General features: G+C 35.7%; 1 long non-coding RNA gene across 1 annotated transcript; it reads right to left on the bottom strand.

Annotated features, from left to right (window-relative positions):
• Nucleotides 1-8,233: 8,233 nt before the first annotated feature.
• LOC140010776 (uncharacterized) lies at nt 8,234-10,924 on the bottom strand. The gene is made up of 3 exons (XR_011817919.1): nt 10,734-10,924; nt 9,098-9,181; nt 8,234-8,371 (listed from the first exon to the last, which is right to left on the bottom strand). It is a non-coding gene; the product is annotated as an uncharacterized lncRNA (long non-coding RNA).
• Between the last annotated feature and the right edge of the window lie 5,582 nt (nt 10,925-16,506).

Genomic DNA, 16,506 nt, shown 5'->3' on the forward strand with positions numbered 1-16,506 from the left:
AACAACCCAAAATTTTCTTCAAAAACCATGTAAGCACAAGTCCAATCATCATAAAAACCCATAATCACTTATATCCATGGCCATTCAATTACCAAAAACCAATTTCCTTTCCCCACTCTCAACTACCACATTGTCCTCAATGTGGAAAGAGAGAAAAGTCCTATTTAACCCAAACATGCAGTTCACAAAATACGCCAAAAGTCAAAAAAGCATATATGCACATGAATACTAGGGCAAAGCTACGTAAAGAAACTAGTAAAGAAAACTAATACTTAAAATTACTTACTTAAACTACTACTATAAACATCAAGTTTGGATAGATAAAGGTAGAGAAAAATCACTCTTCCCCTTCATCTTGATATAATAGTGAGAGTCATTTCATTTTTTCTAGGTATATTCCCAATTCTTTGACATGCATCACAACTTTTAACAAATTCCCTAGCATCTCGACACATAGTAAGCCAATAAATTGCCAAACCTTAGCTACGGCCTTAAAAGTGCTAAAATGACCCCCCCAATTTCAAGGTTATGACAATAATGCAAAACACTACATACCTGCTCTTCAGGAATGTATCTACGAATCACACCGTCAACGCAATGTCTATAGAGAAATGGTTCTTTTCAAAAATAACTATTAACATCATGCAACAATTTTTTTTTGGGTGATGGTTGAAACTCTTAGGCACAACTCCACTTACCAAATAATTTGTAAAATCCATGTACCAAAGTGATTTGGTAAGTACTAGCATGTACTTATTTGAAAAATTCTCCTTGATCCGAGCTTGATCATCAGTAGGGATGTATTATAATCGCGAAAGATGATCCGCAACAAGGTTCTTCATTCCCTTTTCATCCTTAATCTCCATATCAAATTCTTGCAACAAGAAAATTCATTGGATTAAACAAGGCATAGCATCTTTCTTATGCAGTAATTATTTACGAGGTGAATGGTCTGTATAAATGATAATTTTGAATCTTGCTAAGTAAAATATCACCGCCAATAGCTCTTTCTCAGTCGCTGCATAATTAGTTATGCTTCATAAAATAACTTGCTGGCATAGTATATCACATACAATCTTCTTTCCTTTCTTTGTTCTAAAACTGCTCAAATTACATAGTCACTTGGATCACATATTAACTCGAATGGTAGCAACCAATCCAATAAAGTTATAATGGATATGGAGACGAATGCCTTCTTCAACCTATCAAAGGCAACCAAATATTCATCATAAAGGTAAATCACATAAAGGTTTAACTATTTTGGAAAAATCCTTAATAAACATCTATAAAGCCTGAAAATCCTTAGGAATGTGAAAGTCATCTTTGCTTAATCTTTCGAAACTATAGCTATTTGGTTATAACCTGAAAATCCATCGAGAAAATAATAAAATTCATAACCAGATATACGCTCCAATACTTGATCAAACGGATAAAGAAAAGTGGTCTTTTCTAGTTACTGTATTTAACTTTCTATAATCTATACACACTCTCTATTCTATCACTAGTCTAGATGGAATACTTTCATCATTTTTACCCTTAACTATGATAGTTCCACCTTTCTTTGTAACAACATGAATTAGACTGATCCATATACTATCTGAGAAAGGAAAATTATACCTGGGTCGCGCAACTTCAGAATTTCATTTCTTATGACCTCTTTCATATTAGGATTTATCCTTCTTTGTACTTCAACCACCGGTTTGCAATTATCCTTTAATAAATTGTGATGCATGCATATAAAAGGGCTAATGTCTTAGATATCCAAGATGGTCTATTCGATTGTCTTTTTGTGCTTCTTTAACACTCTTAATAGTTTCTCCCATTGTTTCTCATCTAAGTAGGCACTAACAATCTCTGGTAAAGTTTCATTAATTCCAAGAAACTCATACCTTAGATGGCTTCAAAATGGCTTGAGTTCTTTCTTTGGAGATTCAATCTTTGAAGGCGATGCAAAGCCTTTTCCATGTCCAAGACTCTCATAAACATTACCTGTTTTATGGAGTACTTGAAAATTCAAATATTTAGCCAATTCTTCCACCTCTTCACTGTCTCCCTCTTGCAACCCTAAACTTATCAAACAAAGTTCAAGAGGGTCGAAGTCAATGTTGACCTGAACTAGCTGTTAGGTTAGTTTATCAATTGTGCCAATAAACAAGCATGATCGGTAAAAAAAGGGAACTTTTACATTTCATTAAACTTAAACTCTTCTTCCTCTTCTCCTACTTGAAATTTAAGCTTGTCATTTCTCATATCAATAATAGTAGTTGCAGTTGCAAAAAATGGTCTCTCGAGAATAATAGGCATAGATATGTATTTCTCTATATCTAACACAACAAAATCCACTAATGATACATTTGCACCTAGGTTACATAAATCTTTAGAAAATTCAATGTCACCAATAATGCATGGTTTGAAAAAACTTCTTGGATCCTTCAACTTTGGTGATAGTTTATTTTGAATAATGGCACTACACTCTTCGATTAGAGCTATAATTTCGGAATCCTCCAAATTTCTTTTGCGAGTCATTATCTCCTTAAGAAACTTTGTGTATGAAGGAATCTGCAAAATAGCATCTGTAAAAGGGATATTAATATGCAATTGGTTAAAAATTTTCACAAAAATTTTCAATTTCTTTATCAAACTTATTCAACTTGAGCCTTTGAGGGAATGGAGCCACCAGAGGTATAGGAATGCTAGTGGAGGATAAAGGTTGATCTGCACTTTGTTTTCCCTTGTTATTTTTCCCAACACTCATTTTCTTTTCGTTACTCTCATTTTTCTTCTCTTTCCTACCAATGGAGGGTCTTGTAATTGCTTATTACTACTAATTGTTTTAACATGCTCCCTCCCTCAGATTCACTTCCATCTTATTAGGTAACTTCTCTTGATTCCTATTACTAATAAAATTAGCAATTGGTCCGATTTGGATCTCTATATTTCTATACATGTTAGTTGATAAGTGTGTATTTTAAGTATTTTAAGTATATTTTATTAATTAGTTTTGGTGTATTTTAATTAGTTTTATAGCTTATGAACTAAGTTTCTAGTGAAAATATGCATTTTATGGTTTAAGTGGTAAAAATTGTATTTCTATGAATTTTCATGGTGAAAACTTCATGTTTTTATAGCTTTAAGGATTCAATCATCAAATGGCATGAATTGAGAAGATAATTGAATGATTGATGATCGTTGAAGTGTTAAAAAGAGAATATGAAGTGCAAGAGATGAAATGCAACTTAGTATACTAGAAAGAAGTTTTACAGTCTTGATACCTTGTGGTATTTCGACTATATTTTGAGTTACAAGCATTCGATTGAGGTGATTCTTGTTCCATTTTAAAACTAAGAGATAGATCTACATTTGATATACGATATTAAAATCTAGTTTAGTCATTTTCATTGTCAAAAAATCAAAATACAAAAGTACATTGTCATTGTCAAAAGTTGAAATAGAGTTTTGACCAGTAGAGGGTATTTTGGTCATTTCCCAGTTTACACAGATCCAAATTGGATAATTCTTGATGCATTGGAAAGCTAACTTAAAGGGTGTTTTGTGAAAGAGCTAATTTATCCTCTATCATCAAGAAAATATCAGTGAAATTTGATGCAAAAACAGAGCAAGGATGAAGAACAACCAGAATGAGCAAAACTGCAAATGAGCAAAACATGGGTACAATATGCAATCTCAGGTCACATTTTCGAGGTTGCGTATTCTTCAATTTTGGTTGCAACTTGTGCTTTGTTCACACAAGATTTTTGACCCATTTTTATGCTAGAATTTCAGTGGAAACAGACCTGGACAGCTGCCAAAGAAGCTTTACAATTCAAATCTAACTCTTTTATGGGTTCAAGGAGAATCTTAACATGATTTAACACACTTTATCTTTTGGATAGAATTCCTCTATAAATAGAGGCCTTTGGGGAACATTTTGACAACTTTGGAAGGCTAGAAAAACTCCACAAAATGTAGTCTTCACTAATTTTTTTTAGTTCATTAGAATAGTATAGTTAGAGTAGTTTATCTTTCTTGTATTTGTAGCTAGATTTGGATAAAAATTTGAAGAGCAAAGATGGAGAGTTAGATCTTATGTGACAAGGGTGACTTTTCTCCTATCACTTTCTCTTTTGTATCATGTTTAACTATAATACACATTTGGTGTTTTCTTTCATGTTTAGTTAAAGTTTATGCCTAGAGTTATTGATGAACTTTCTATATCTTGTTAGTGATGTTTACTTGGTTATTTAATGATATTATTTTGAGCAAATTATTTATCACTTTCGCTTATCTAATCATGATTAATCGGCCATTAATTGTGATAATTTTAAGTTGTTGAGTTTGCAATGAGAATTGGGATTTAACACTAGTTCAAGAAAGTGATAAACCTAGGAAGTTCACTCTCGAGAGTAGAGGAGCATGTTTGTGGCTTTAATGACTTGTTTCATGTAATTTCATAGAAGGAATGAACTTGTAGTTAATTTCATAGTCACGAGAGAAGATATGGCTTAATTACAAGTATAGTTGATTCATTACGAGAGTAGATTTCACATACATTAGGAAATTATGCCATAACTATCCAAGATAATAACATTCAATTAACCAGTAACTTTATTTACAAGAGTAGTAAGAAATTTCATACCTTTAGAAATTTTCTATTGTTATTTACTTTTATCTCATGTTTATAGTGTAGAGTTAATTTTTTGCATTTGTGGTAGTCTAAATAATAAAGAAATTTGAAAACCACAGGTAATTGACATTCTTTCTTGTGGATTCGACCCTTAATACCCCTATATTCGCTCTTGATCTGTACACTTGTGAAAAATCGCATGTGGGGGTATATAGAAATTTGTAAATGTAAAACTTGACTGTGGATAACTTAATTGATATATGTATATCCTACACTTATCACTAGTCAACTGGTCCAATCTCTCCTCTAATCTCTCAAATCTGTGACGCCCCGAAAGAATAAGAGTGAGAACCCGAAAATTTTCTAATTTTCTAGGGTTTATTTCTTTTAATCGCCCGTCTTTTCTACATTTTCTTGATTAGAAAAATTTCCCAGATAAAGTTTATGAGCAAAGATAGTTTTAAAATGATTTTTCTAGTATCGGTTAGTTTTTGAGAAATTAAAAGCGTATTTTGGACGTGGGACCCGCTAGTACGGTAAATGCATTATATTTTTGACAACTTGTTGGAATTTTGTATTAAGTGATATTATTTTACAAAGTGTTAAGATATTTGTATTGGAGAGACAAAAAGATAAGTTTTAAACCAAAAAGGTGACACGTGTCACCTTCTTATTCAAAGTTGGACTTTGACTAATTTGCATCACCTTTACTAAACCTCAAAAATTGACCAATTTCTCTCCATTTTAAGCTTGTCTTGGCCGAACCTCTTGGAGCAAAAATACAAGAAGAAAGCCTTCAACTCCAACTCCATTTCTTGCTCAATCTTGTGAATCAACCGTTAAACTTTCAAATTCCTCCACAAAAGTCACTTGTTTAGGAAGATTGAAGGTAGTGGTGGAGTGATTAGAGAAGGCAAAGGACTAAGCCATCAACTTTCTTGATATTTCAAGGTTCATGTCTAGCAATCCTTTCTTTGTTCTTGATTATGCTAAATTAGTGACTTGTGATGGCTAAAGAGATGGTTTGATGGATTATATCTTGAGTTGTGGTTGTAGTGATGAAGTTTTATAATTTTTGGGGATTTTTCTGTTTTAATATGAACATGGTTGTGTGGTTATATATGATGATTGGAAATGATGTTTAAGGACTCTATGAGGTGGAAAAAGTGGTCAATTGCAATCAATTTCTGTTTTGGAAGAAATTTCAGAAAATTAGGTTTTGTGAAGGAACATTCTGCCCGAATTTTTAGCTCCTAGTTAGAGGCCGAATTGGCTTTGGCTTAAAACATGAAAGTTGTAGCCAATGACATTTTAGAGGTGCCTACAAAATTTCAGGTCAATCGGAGTAGTGTAGAATGAGAAAAGTCGAAATTACTATTACTGTTCTGGTTTTACCCGAATGTAAGAATTGCGCCTGTAATTAGTTGTTTTGGCTGGAATTGCTTCCGAATTGGTTATTGAGGCCTTCTGATGAAATTTAGCCCTATTTCTTAGCTTGAAGCTGGTTTTGGAATTTCTGGATTTGGACTTGGATAGCCTGATTTATGATGTTTCCGCTAGAATACGTTCTGTGAATCTGTTTTTCCGGTTCTGGTGCAGTTTCTTGCATTTTTGACCTGGTTACACTCGAAATTGGGTTGAGTGACCTTCTGTAATATTGAAGCCCTATCTCTTAGCTTCAAAACGGTAGATCTTGCACCTTCATCCGATAATCATAGTACCTTTGGTACTATTACCGCAAAATGACGTCAAAACTGTTTTTCTGGTTTTGAGCGTAACTTTCATTTCCGGACTTTTCCCTAGCTTGACTTGTACTAGTACTACTTGGAGCTTGCTGAATGACTATTGGATGAACTTGTTGTTGTGTGTGTACCTTTGGGACTGGCTGAGGAAATCATGAAACCATGATGGCTGGAAAAGTTAGCAAATTCAGGGGAAGTGTTGTCCGAACTTTGAAGGGACTTGTTTGCATTGAGTTTGTGATCTAAGACTTGGATTTGAGCAAGGCAATGTTATATGATGGATGATTTCTGAGCCATGGAAGTGAGTGACCCTAAAGATTTGGCTTCAATGAGTTCTGGGAAAGTCTAGTGCTGGACACCAACGTCTCCACCTTGTTTATGGTTCATGTTTATGTTTATCTGGAGCTCAAAAAGGGGCTCCCTCTTAATGTTAATGTTAATGTTAAATGATCTATTTGGGCGTTGGGTGTTCAAGTACTATGATTTCATTGGCTCACGAGAGCAATAAACGGACATTTGTTCTTTGAATCATGACATCATCGAAAGGATCGAAATGTAATATTGTGAAATATATTTGATTACTGATTTTTCTGGTTACTCGCTGAGCTTTTAGCTCACCCCAAAACTATTTTATTCCCCTCCACAGGGCTCGTGGCGAAGGAAGGCTTGTTGTGATTTTATTGTTGTGGAATTCCTCTTGTATAAGAATTGGGATCATGGATCAGAATGGCGCAGTGGAAGCGTGGACGCTTCGCTTTTGATATGTAATTCTTGGAGAATTTGATGTAAAATTTGAGATTTATATTGTAATTTGTTTGAGGTCTGTAGTGAGTGAGTGAGTCCCGGCGAGAGCTGGGCAGGCGGTCCGCCGAACCCTCTGATTCGCCCTAGGGGGAGGTGGGGCCGTCACAGGTGATATCAGAGCTTAGGCTTCAGATCTCTGTAGTGTATCCTAGACTTGAAGTTTAGGAGGCCGGACTGTGGGTTTGGTTTGCAATATTAGTGATTCTTGCGGGATATCTCGACTTTATTGGTACAAGATGGAATGTCGAGGACGACATTCTTTTAAGGAGGGGAGTTTGTGACGCCCCGAAAGAATAAGAGTGAGAACCCGAAAATTTTCTAATTTTCTAGGGTTTATTTTTTTTTAATCGCCCGCCTTTTCTACATTTTCTTGATTAGAAAAATTTTCCAGATAAAGTTTATGAGCAAAGATAGTTTTAAAATGATTTATCTAGTATCGATTAGTTTTTGAGAAATTAAAAGCGTATTTTGGACGTGGGACCCGCTAGTGCGGTAAATGCATTATATTTTTGACAACTTGTTGGAATTTTGTATTAAGTGATATTATTTTACAAAGTGTTAAGATATTTGTATTGGAGAGACAAAAAGATAAGTTTTAAACCAAAAAGGTGACATGTGTCACCTTCTTATTCAAAGTTGAATTTTGACTAATTTGCATCACCTTTACTAAACCTCAAAAATTGACCAATTTCTCTCCATTTTAAGCTTGTCTTGGCCGAACCTCTTGGAGCAAAAATACAAGAAGAAAGCCTTCAACTCCAACTCCATTTCTTACTCAATCTTGTGAATCAACCGTTAAACTTTCAAATTCCTCCACAAAAGTCACTTGTTTAGGAAGATTGAAGGTAGTGGTGGAGTGATTAGAGAAGGCAAAGGACTAAACCATCAACTTTCTTGATATTTCAAGGTTCATGTCTAGCAATCCTTTCTTTGTTCTTGTGTGACGACCCCACTTCTCCCAAGGGCGAACTCAAGGGTATCGGCGGGCCGCCTGCCTAGCTCGCGCCAGGACTCAAAATTTAAAGTTTGAAAGAGCACTAAAAACAATATATACAACCCCAAAAGAGTTATAATTACATTCTCCAAAAGTATCGAGTCAAACCACCAAAACAAAAAAAAACAAACATCCTAACTGTTCAACTATTACAAGCCAATCTTACTATACTAGTATACGAGCCAAAAGTCCCCGCGTCGGCCCCTGCTAAGGAAAACAAAAGGAATGGGGTAAGCTATATGCTTAGTAAGTAAACAGGGGTGAAAGCATAAATTTCACGTAACAGTTACACATTTAGAGTAAAGCAAAAGCAGAAAAGTAACATCACATAATAAGGATACAGATGGCTCCAAAGCCAAGTCATGTGCCATGCGTGATCTCCTGCCGACACTCCGTCGACTGCAAATAATGGTCCGTAGAACTTCACTTGTACACCCACCGACACCTTATCACCCTCACTGGCCAGTCACCTCACAAACTTGCCCGGGTGAACGAAATCACAAACTTGAGCTTGAGTCACAAGCTCGGGTCACAAACTTGGTCACCTTCTCGGTGAACCGGATTTACAAAATTGGTTCATAACATGAACCTACAAACTTGGTGACCTCAGACTAAGTTGGACTGCCTTCGACCAAGCCCTAACCGGCTCGAATAGTCCAACCAGGTCAAGAGTTCGCCCCAAACTCACAACTTCACAAAAGTATTCAAAATCACAAACTTTGCAAACTTCACAAACTTTATACGAAAGTCGCCCCGAGCCACTAGCTCAAGGGTTTTGGTTCCAAAAGGTTCATATACATATGCCAAGTACAATTATACATCCAAATTAGGGTTTAGGTCGAGTGCGATAAAGTACACCCTCGCCTAAGTGCCCTTTTCACATATCTCAAACACATAGCAAAGAAAACACACCAAACTGGCCTGAATACTTACTCAAAATACCAAAAGTAGTACAAGATTGCTTCGCGCGTGATCGCTAGTAGTGGGCCCCACCGGCTCCGCCTAGCTCACCACTATCTGAAATACAAGATTTTATCACTTATGTCACAAACGGCTACGAACCGATCCAAAACAAGTAAAACGGCAAAATTGGCACACGTAATTTGCGGAAACGGCAAAAAGGGGCGCACGCGCGCGCGCGGAACGGCAAACGGAAACGGCCACAACTGCCATCTCAAACCGTTTTGGTCAAAAGTTAGGCTAGGAGTATCGGATCAAGGTACATGAGGTACCGTTGCGAAGCTCAGAGGAAGGGCTACAACTTCCCTTTAGACATCTCAACCCAGATCTCAATAGGTATAGGTCAAAAATGCACGAAATAGTGCCAGCTGTTTCATTGCGGTTTACCACACAGGCCCTGTTTGCAAGGCCATAACTCACGGCTCAGGAATCGAAATCAAGAAATTCCAGAGGCGTTAGAAAGCTGAAATATAAGGTTAAAACTTTGATGTTTTGGCCAAGACTTGAATCCACTCAGAACAGAACGAAAATCGAGTGCCAAGGTACCCGTCAGAACTGTCCAGATACAAGGCAGTTCTGACGAGCGATATTGTTTTGATCATAACAGGGGCTACGGAACTCGGATTTCGGCGTACTTTATACCGTTTCGAAGCTAAGATCAAGATCTAAATTTCTTATGAAGGGATCAGCACCCAGTTCGTACGGGATCAAAACCGAAAAATCACGGGCAGAAGCTGAAATTCAAAACGTACACAAACCAATGTCTAAAACAGGCCTGAGGGTTTTGTCTATAACTCAGAATACGCTAACTTGTTTGACCTGAAATTTTACAGGCATACTCAGGACTCAAGGGGCTACATTTCCTAAGAAGGCACCAAAACCCAAATCAGAAGTAATCCCAACCAAAATAGCCAATTACTGAAGCAGTTTTCAAGTTCGGGTAAAAACAGGACAGCAAGGGTAATTCCGTCTTTTCATGCGCTACGCTACTCCGATTGGCCTGAAATTTTACAGGAACCTCAAACACATCAATATATACAACTTTAATGAAGACAATACATTCCAGTTCTCATCCTAACTAGGTCAAATTTACCAAAACAACCCCAGATTTTCCAGTTCAAAGTGTACTGCAGCAGTCCTGACTTATGCAGTCATATCTCAGCACCTACAACTCCAATTGAAGTGATTCCAAAGCCATTGGAAAGCTAAGATACAAGGCTATAAATGTTAAGAAGACATAAACAACCAAATCAGTAGTATTCCTGGTCAAAACAACCAATTACAGAAGCTGATTATCATTCTCGGATAGAAACAGGGCAGCAGGGGTATTTCGGTCTTTTCACAGGCTACGTTGCTCCGATTGGGCTGAAATTTTACAGGCAACTAGCAAACATCATTCTCTACAACTTTCATATTTTGTGCTAAGGCCAATTCGGCCTCTAACCTGGTCGAACAGAAACGGACAGAAAGGGGAAAAATGAAACCTTAAACTGGAATTTCCATAATACTACTTCCAACTATGAAATATACTCATAAACTACCAAAACTACAACTTTCAACCACTAATTACCAATTAATTGAAGTAAAGAAGAGGTTCTTGGTAAAATACCTTGAAAACTCAAGAAAAATGGTAGCTTAGGCTTTGTCCTCCAAAAATCCTTCCATAAACACCTTGGAAACTACTTGGAAAGCAAGTTTTATGGAGTAGTTTGCAAATTAATCGGTTAAAACTCAAAATTTGGACAAGAAATTGAAGTGGAAGATGAAGGGATTTTCTCTCTTTTCTCTCTCTCTAATTCAGCCAAGGAAGACAAGAAAATGAATGAATTTTGGTCAATTTTTTGATTTATTGGTAAAGTTGGTCCAAAGGTCAAAGTCCAACCCAATCACAAAGTGGCACTTGTCACTATAATTATTTCATGCCTAACTTTTTGTCTCTCTCACACTAATCCATTTGATACCAATAAATATCTCATCACACCCGGTAATTTAAACCCGGTATTCAAAACTTAACGTAGTTGGCCGAATTTTTTCGAACTTTTCGCACTAGTGGGTCCCACGTCCGACATACGTTCTTAATGTCTCAAAAACTAACCGATACTAGAAAAATCATCTAAAACGTATATTCACTCAATAAAATTATCTGGGGAATTTTCTAATAAAGAAAATGTGGAAAAGACGGGCGATAAACAAAACTCCATTTAAGCTTTCTAATATTGTAACACTAGAGGTTTGCTAATCCAGAGTTTACTAACCATTTTCAAACTTGTTAAACCTCTGTAAACTATAACGAATCCTATTTTTTTCTTGTGCCAAAACACACACTAGAATACCGCATAAACTAGGGTTTTATCGTAAGCAAAGTTAGGGTGTTCAATCTTGGCCGAGATTAGGGTTTCTCCTTAGCCCTAAAACCTTAATTTAACCGTACAAATAATGAATAACCCTAATCTCAACGTACGAACGGACTAGGTCCTCACATCTTGATTATGCTAAATTAGTGACTTGTGATGGCTAAAGAGATGGTTTGATGGATTATATCTTGAGTTGTGGTTGTAGTGATGAAGTTTTATAATTTTTGGGGATTTTTCTATTTTAATATGAACATGGTTGTGTGGTTATATATGATGATTGGAAATGATGTTTAAGGACTCTATGAGGTGGAAAAAGTGGTCAATTGCAATCAATTTCTGTTTTGGAAGAAATTTCAGAAAATTAGGTTTTGTGAAGGAACATTCTGCCCGAATTTTTAGCTCCTAATTAGAGGCCGAATTGGCTTTGGCTTAAAACATGAAAGTTGTAGGCAATGACATTTTAGAGGTGCCTACAAAATTTCAGGTCAATCGGAGTAGTGTAGAATGAGAAAAGTCGAAATTACTATTACTGTTCTGGTTTTACCCGAATGTAAGAATTGCGCCTGTAATTAGTTGTTTTGGCTGGAATTGCTTCCGAATTGGTTATTGAGGCCTTCTGATGAAATTTAGCCCTATTTCTTAGCTTGCAGCTGGGTTTGGAATTTCTGGATTTGGACTTGGATAGCCTGATTTATGATGTTTCCGCTAGAATACGTTCTGTGAATCTGTTTTTCCGGTTCTGGTGCAGTTTCTTGCATTTTTGACCTGGTTACACTCGAAATTGGGTTGAGTGACCTTCTGTAATATTGAAGCCCTATCTCTTAGCTTCAAAACGGTAGATCTTGCACCTTCATCCGACAATCATAGTACCTTTGGTACTATTACCGCAAAATGACGTCAAAACTGTTTTTCTGGTTTTGAGCGTAACTTTCATTTCCGGACTTTTCCCTAGCTTGACTTGTACTAGTACTACTTGGAGCTTGCTGAATGACTATTGGATGAACTTGTTGTTGTGTGTGTACCTTTGGGACTGGCTGAGGAAATCATGAAGCCATGATGGCTGGAAAAGTTAGCAAATTCAGGGGAAGTGTTGTCCGAACTTTGAAGGGACTTGTTTGCATTGAGTTTGTGATCTAAGACTTGGATTTGAGCAAGGCAATGTTATATGATGGATGATTTCTGAGCCATGGAAGTGAGTGACCCTAAACTATTTCCAAAGTACTTGTGAAATGCTTCTTGCATTATTTATTCGATTGCATATCATGTGTGCTTGCATGTGGATTCATGACATGATTTGGCTTCAATGAGTTCTGGGAAAGTCTAGTATTGGACACCAACGTCTCCACCTTGTTTATGGTTCATGTTCATGTTTATCTGGAGCTCAAAAAGGGGCTCCCTCTTAATGTTAATGTTAATGTTAAATGATCTATTTGAGCGTTGGGTGTTCAAGTACTATGATTTCACTGGCTTACGAGAGCAATAAACGGACATTTGTTCTTTGAATCATGACATCATCGAAAGGATCGAAATGCAATATTGTGAAATATATTTGATTACTGATTTTTCTGGTTACTCGCTGAGCTTTTAGCTCACCCCAAAACTATTTTATTCCCCTCCACAGGGCTCGTGGCAAAGGAAGGCTTGTTGTGATTTTATTGTTGTGGAATTCCTCTTGTATAAGAATTGGGATCATGGATCAGAGTGGCGCAGTGGAAGCGTGGACGCTTCGCTTTTGATATGTAATTCTTGGAGAATTTGATGTAAAATTTGAGATTTATATTGTAATTTGTTTGAGGTCTGTAGTGAGTGAGTGAGTCCCGGCGAGAGCTGGGCAGGCGGTCCGCCGAACCCTCTGGTTCGCCCTAGGGGGAGGTGGGGCCGTCACAAAATCTCTCCAAAGTATCCTTGGCTAACTTTTTCATCACAATCTCCCAACTTAGTCTAGTGTTCATAGGTGGTTTCCTTGGTTGGAATCCTAGTAGATTAGTTGGTCTTTGTGGATTGTTTTGGTCGCTTCCACCCAAAATTAAAAAACCTTGCATTATAAGAATTTGAAAAAGGGTTGTTTTGAGGCACTTGATTGTGATTGTTTACAAATTGAACTTGTTCAAAATCAACACTTTCATTAGTCTCATGATCACCTCCACATATGGCATGACAAGTAACACTTACATTAGATGAAGAGTTAGGACCAACTCCCGTTTACTTACAAAGCAATTTAACCACTTATTCATTTGAGCACTCGACATGTTTAGAGTGTCCATTTCCAACATACCTACATATCTTCTAGGTTTATATCTCTCATTAGCACATTGACAACTATTAGCTGCCATTTTCTCATTTAGAATTTAAGTTTTTTCGATCAACTTTTCCATTAGTGCTTCACCTGCGACCAAATCAACTTTATTAGTACACTCCATCCTAGAGTGTACATGTTTGAATAGAAATCATACCTCATTTGAGGTGGATTTGGGAATCCTCCAATAGCATAAACTTGGGCATTCAAACCATCTTGTAGTGTGAGGCACATGTTACTTGGATGACTCGAGGCATAACATATTCCACAACTTTTAATTTTTTTATATTTGCCCTACAACCAACTTTTCTACAAGAAATGTTATAAAATATAAACATTGATCAATAGAAGAGACACCTACCTTATTTACCCTCCTGTGAATGAAATCATGTCTATCACCAAATTGTTTAGTATAGTCAGTCATAAACTAGTATTAGAATAAGGGGAAAATAAAAATAAAAAATTCAAAGAAAGTAAATCAATAAGGCACCAGTCCTTGATAATAGCGCCAAATATTGTTTAGAAAGGGCTAGTGGATCATTTCTGGCTTTCTTTGTTCCTAATGATCTCTCTCTTGAGTCATGACCAATACCTATTATATTAATATCTACGTTATTCCTATCACCAAATGAATAAAAGTCCTATTTGAATTGTAATTCTATTAAGTATAGTACTAATAAAAAGGAAACCAAATGTTTTGTCCCTAAAATAACTAATCAATAGAGTTTATCTCTATCAAGAAACAAAGACTCCGTTCCAATTGATTAGTAGAAATATTGAGCCGGTCCAACTTCAAATCCTATGATATCTGGACTTCTTAGCAGATTAAGACGTAGTCACGCCTTATGGAATATAGCCTTTTGGAAATTCCTCATTTAAAGTGCTTTTTACTCTCTTTTTACCATAAATTTCTAGAAACAATACCAAAACTCAAATATGAGTAGAATATATCAATTAACACCATATTTTAGCAAAATAAAGGAAAAAATATTCATAAATAAGTGCATAATTAACCACCTGACAAATTTCCCCACACCTAGACAATGCTTGCCCTCAAACATTCACTACATAAAAAACACAATCAATATGACAAATATTTCATAGCACAATGTATACTAATACAGGCATCATGTTTTCTCAACAATCTTATCAAATTAGGATGCACAAAACTAAATAACCCTTACACGGATATTAGTGTATACACTCAGCACTTAAAGTGTTTAAAGGACATTTAATAGCCAAATCAATAGCATGAAATGACATTACCATAAATTTGCTAACATATCACATCACCACCACTTAAAATGAATTCAATACACTCTAGGATGGAGTGTACTAATAAAGTTAATAGGATCTTTATAAGGGTTGTAAAGAAGCTTAGGTTAAGGGTTGGATAAAAGGGAAAAATTTAAGTATAAATATATCAAAGGAATAAAAAAAAAACTCATTTCATGAATTTGATTGCCTTCTTCATTCGTAAGTATAACTCCAAGGTAATTGCATAACTTTCTCAAACTCAACAAGTGCAAACAACGAAGGCCTTAAACAATTGTGGCTATTAAACAAAAAAAAAAAAAATAGGTCAAGAGTCAAACATGGTTAATAATGGGTTCTCAATATAAGTGCAAGTTTAATCCAAAATATACCCATTTGGCTACAAGTATATAGGTCAAATAGTAGTTTAGGGCATATATCGAGTCGATTCCCCGAGGAGCAACTATTACAAATACTAAATCCTTTACTTTATTATTTAGACTATCTATCAAATGAAGGATATAGAAATAACAATACTTACTATCTAACTATTTTAACTAAATAACTTGCAAGATAACAATGAAAAATTTCACTAACTACTTGAGTCTAAGGAGATAGAGTCCACTTATGGCACAAAGATATAAGTTAATGGATTTACCTCTTGTTACTACTCTTGGTTAACTAGACATTCATTTTCAAATTTACCAAACTCACTCTCATGATGTAATGGCTTAGAATAGTCTAGTTTTCCCTATTCTCCTGGTAAATAACTATCTACTCTTTTATTTTTCATGAAATGCAAAGTTAATCCACTTAAGTGTACCTCTATTCTCATGAGTTTACTCCTTAAGTTTTATTTATGTTGTTCCATCATTATTACCAATTTTCATTGAATAATAACAACAAAAAACTTGCTATTAGTGATCAAGCAACAATAGATAATAAGCATAATGGATAAGTTAATACAAGATGAAATCATATTCAATATATATCAAGTAGCTATAAGTGTCATCTACTCCTTAGATCTAGAAAATTTGTTACTCATGTAATATAAGACAATAAAGAGCATAACTTTATTGCATGCAAACATAATGAATCACAAGTAAAGAGAAAGATAGAGAAAGCTTAGCCAAGGTGATGAACAAACTCTCAAATCTTCTATTTCTTCAACAAAGTGAGTAATACAATGAATTCTCCAAGTTTTTCTTACAAGTTTCTATCTAGAGAGAATGAGAAACTTGCAAGAAACTTGTAAGAAAACCTAAAACTAATGTCTACCAAAAACTACCTAGAATCCTCTCTCCCTTCAATGATTCTTGTATAAGTCTTTTAAGAGAGTCAAAAACTGGTTCATGATATGACATAAAGCTCCTTTTCTCTTCCCTAAGGGATCTTGAGCATGTGCAGCTAAGATTCTGAGGTAAAATTGAGCTGGAAAGCAGTGTGAAAATCAACATTTTTAGATGAAGACTCCTGAT

Source organism: Coffea arabica, chromosome 7c (genome assembly GCF_036785885.1).
Source record: "Coffea arabica cultivar ET-39 chromosome 7c, Coffea Arabica ET-39 HiFi, whole genome shotgun sequence".
Lineage (NCBI taxonomy): Eukaryota > Viridiplantae > Streptophyta > Magnoliopsida > Gentianales > Rubiaceae > Coffea > Coffea arabica.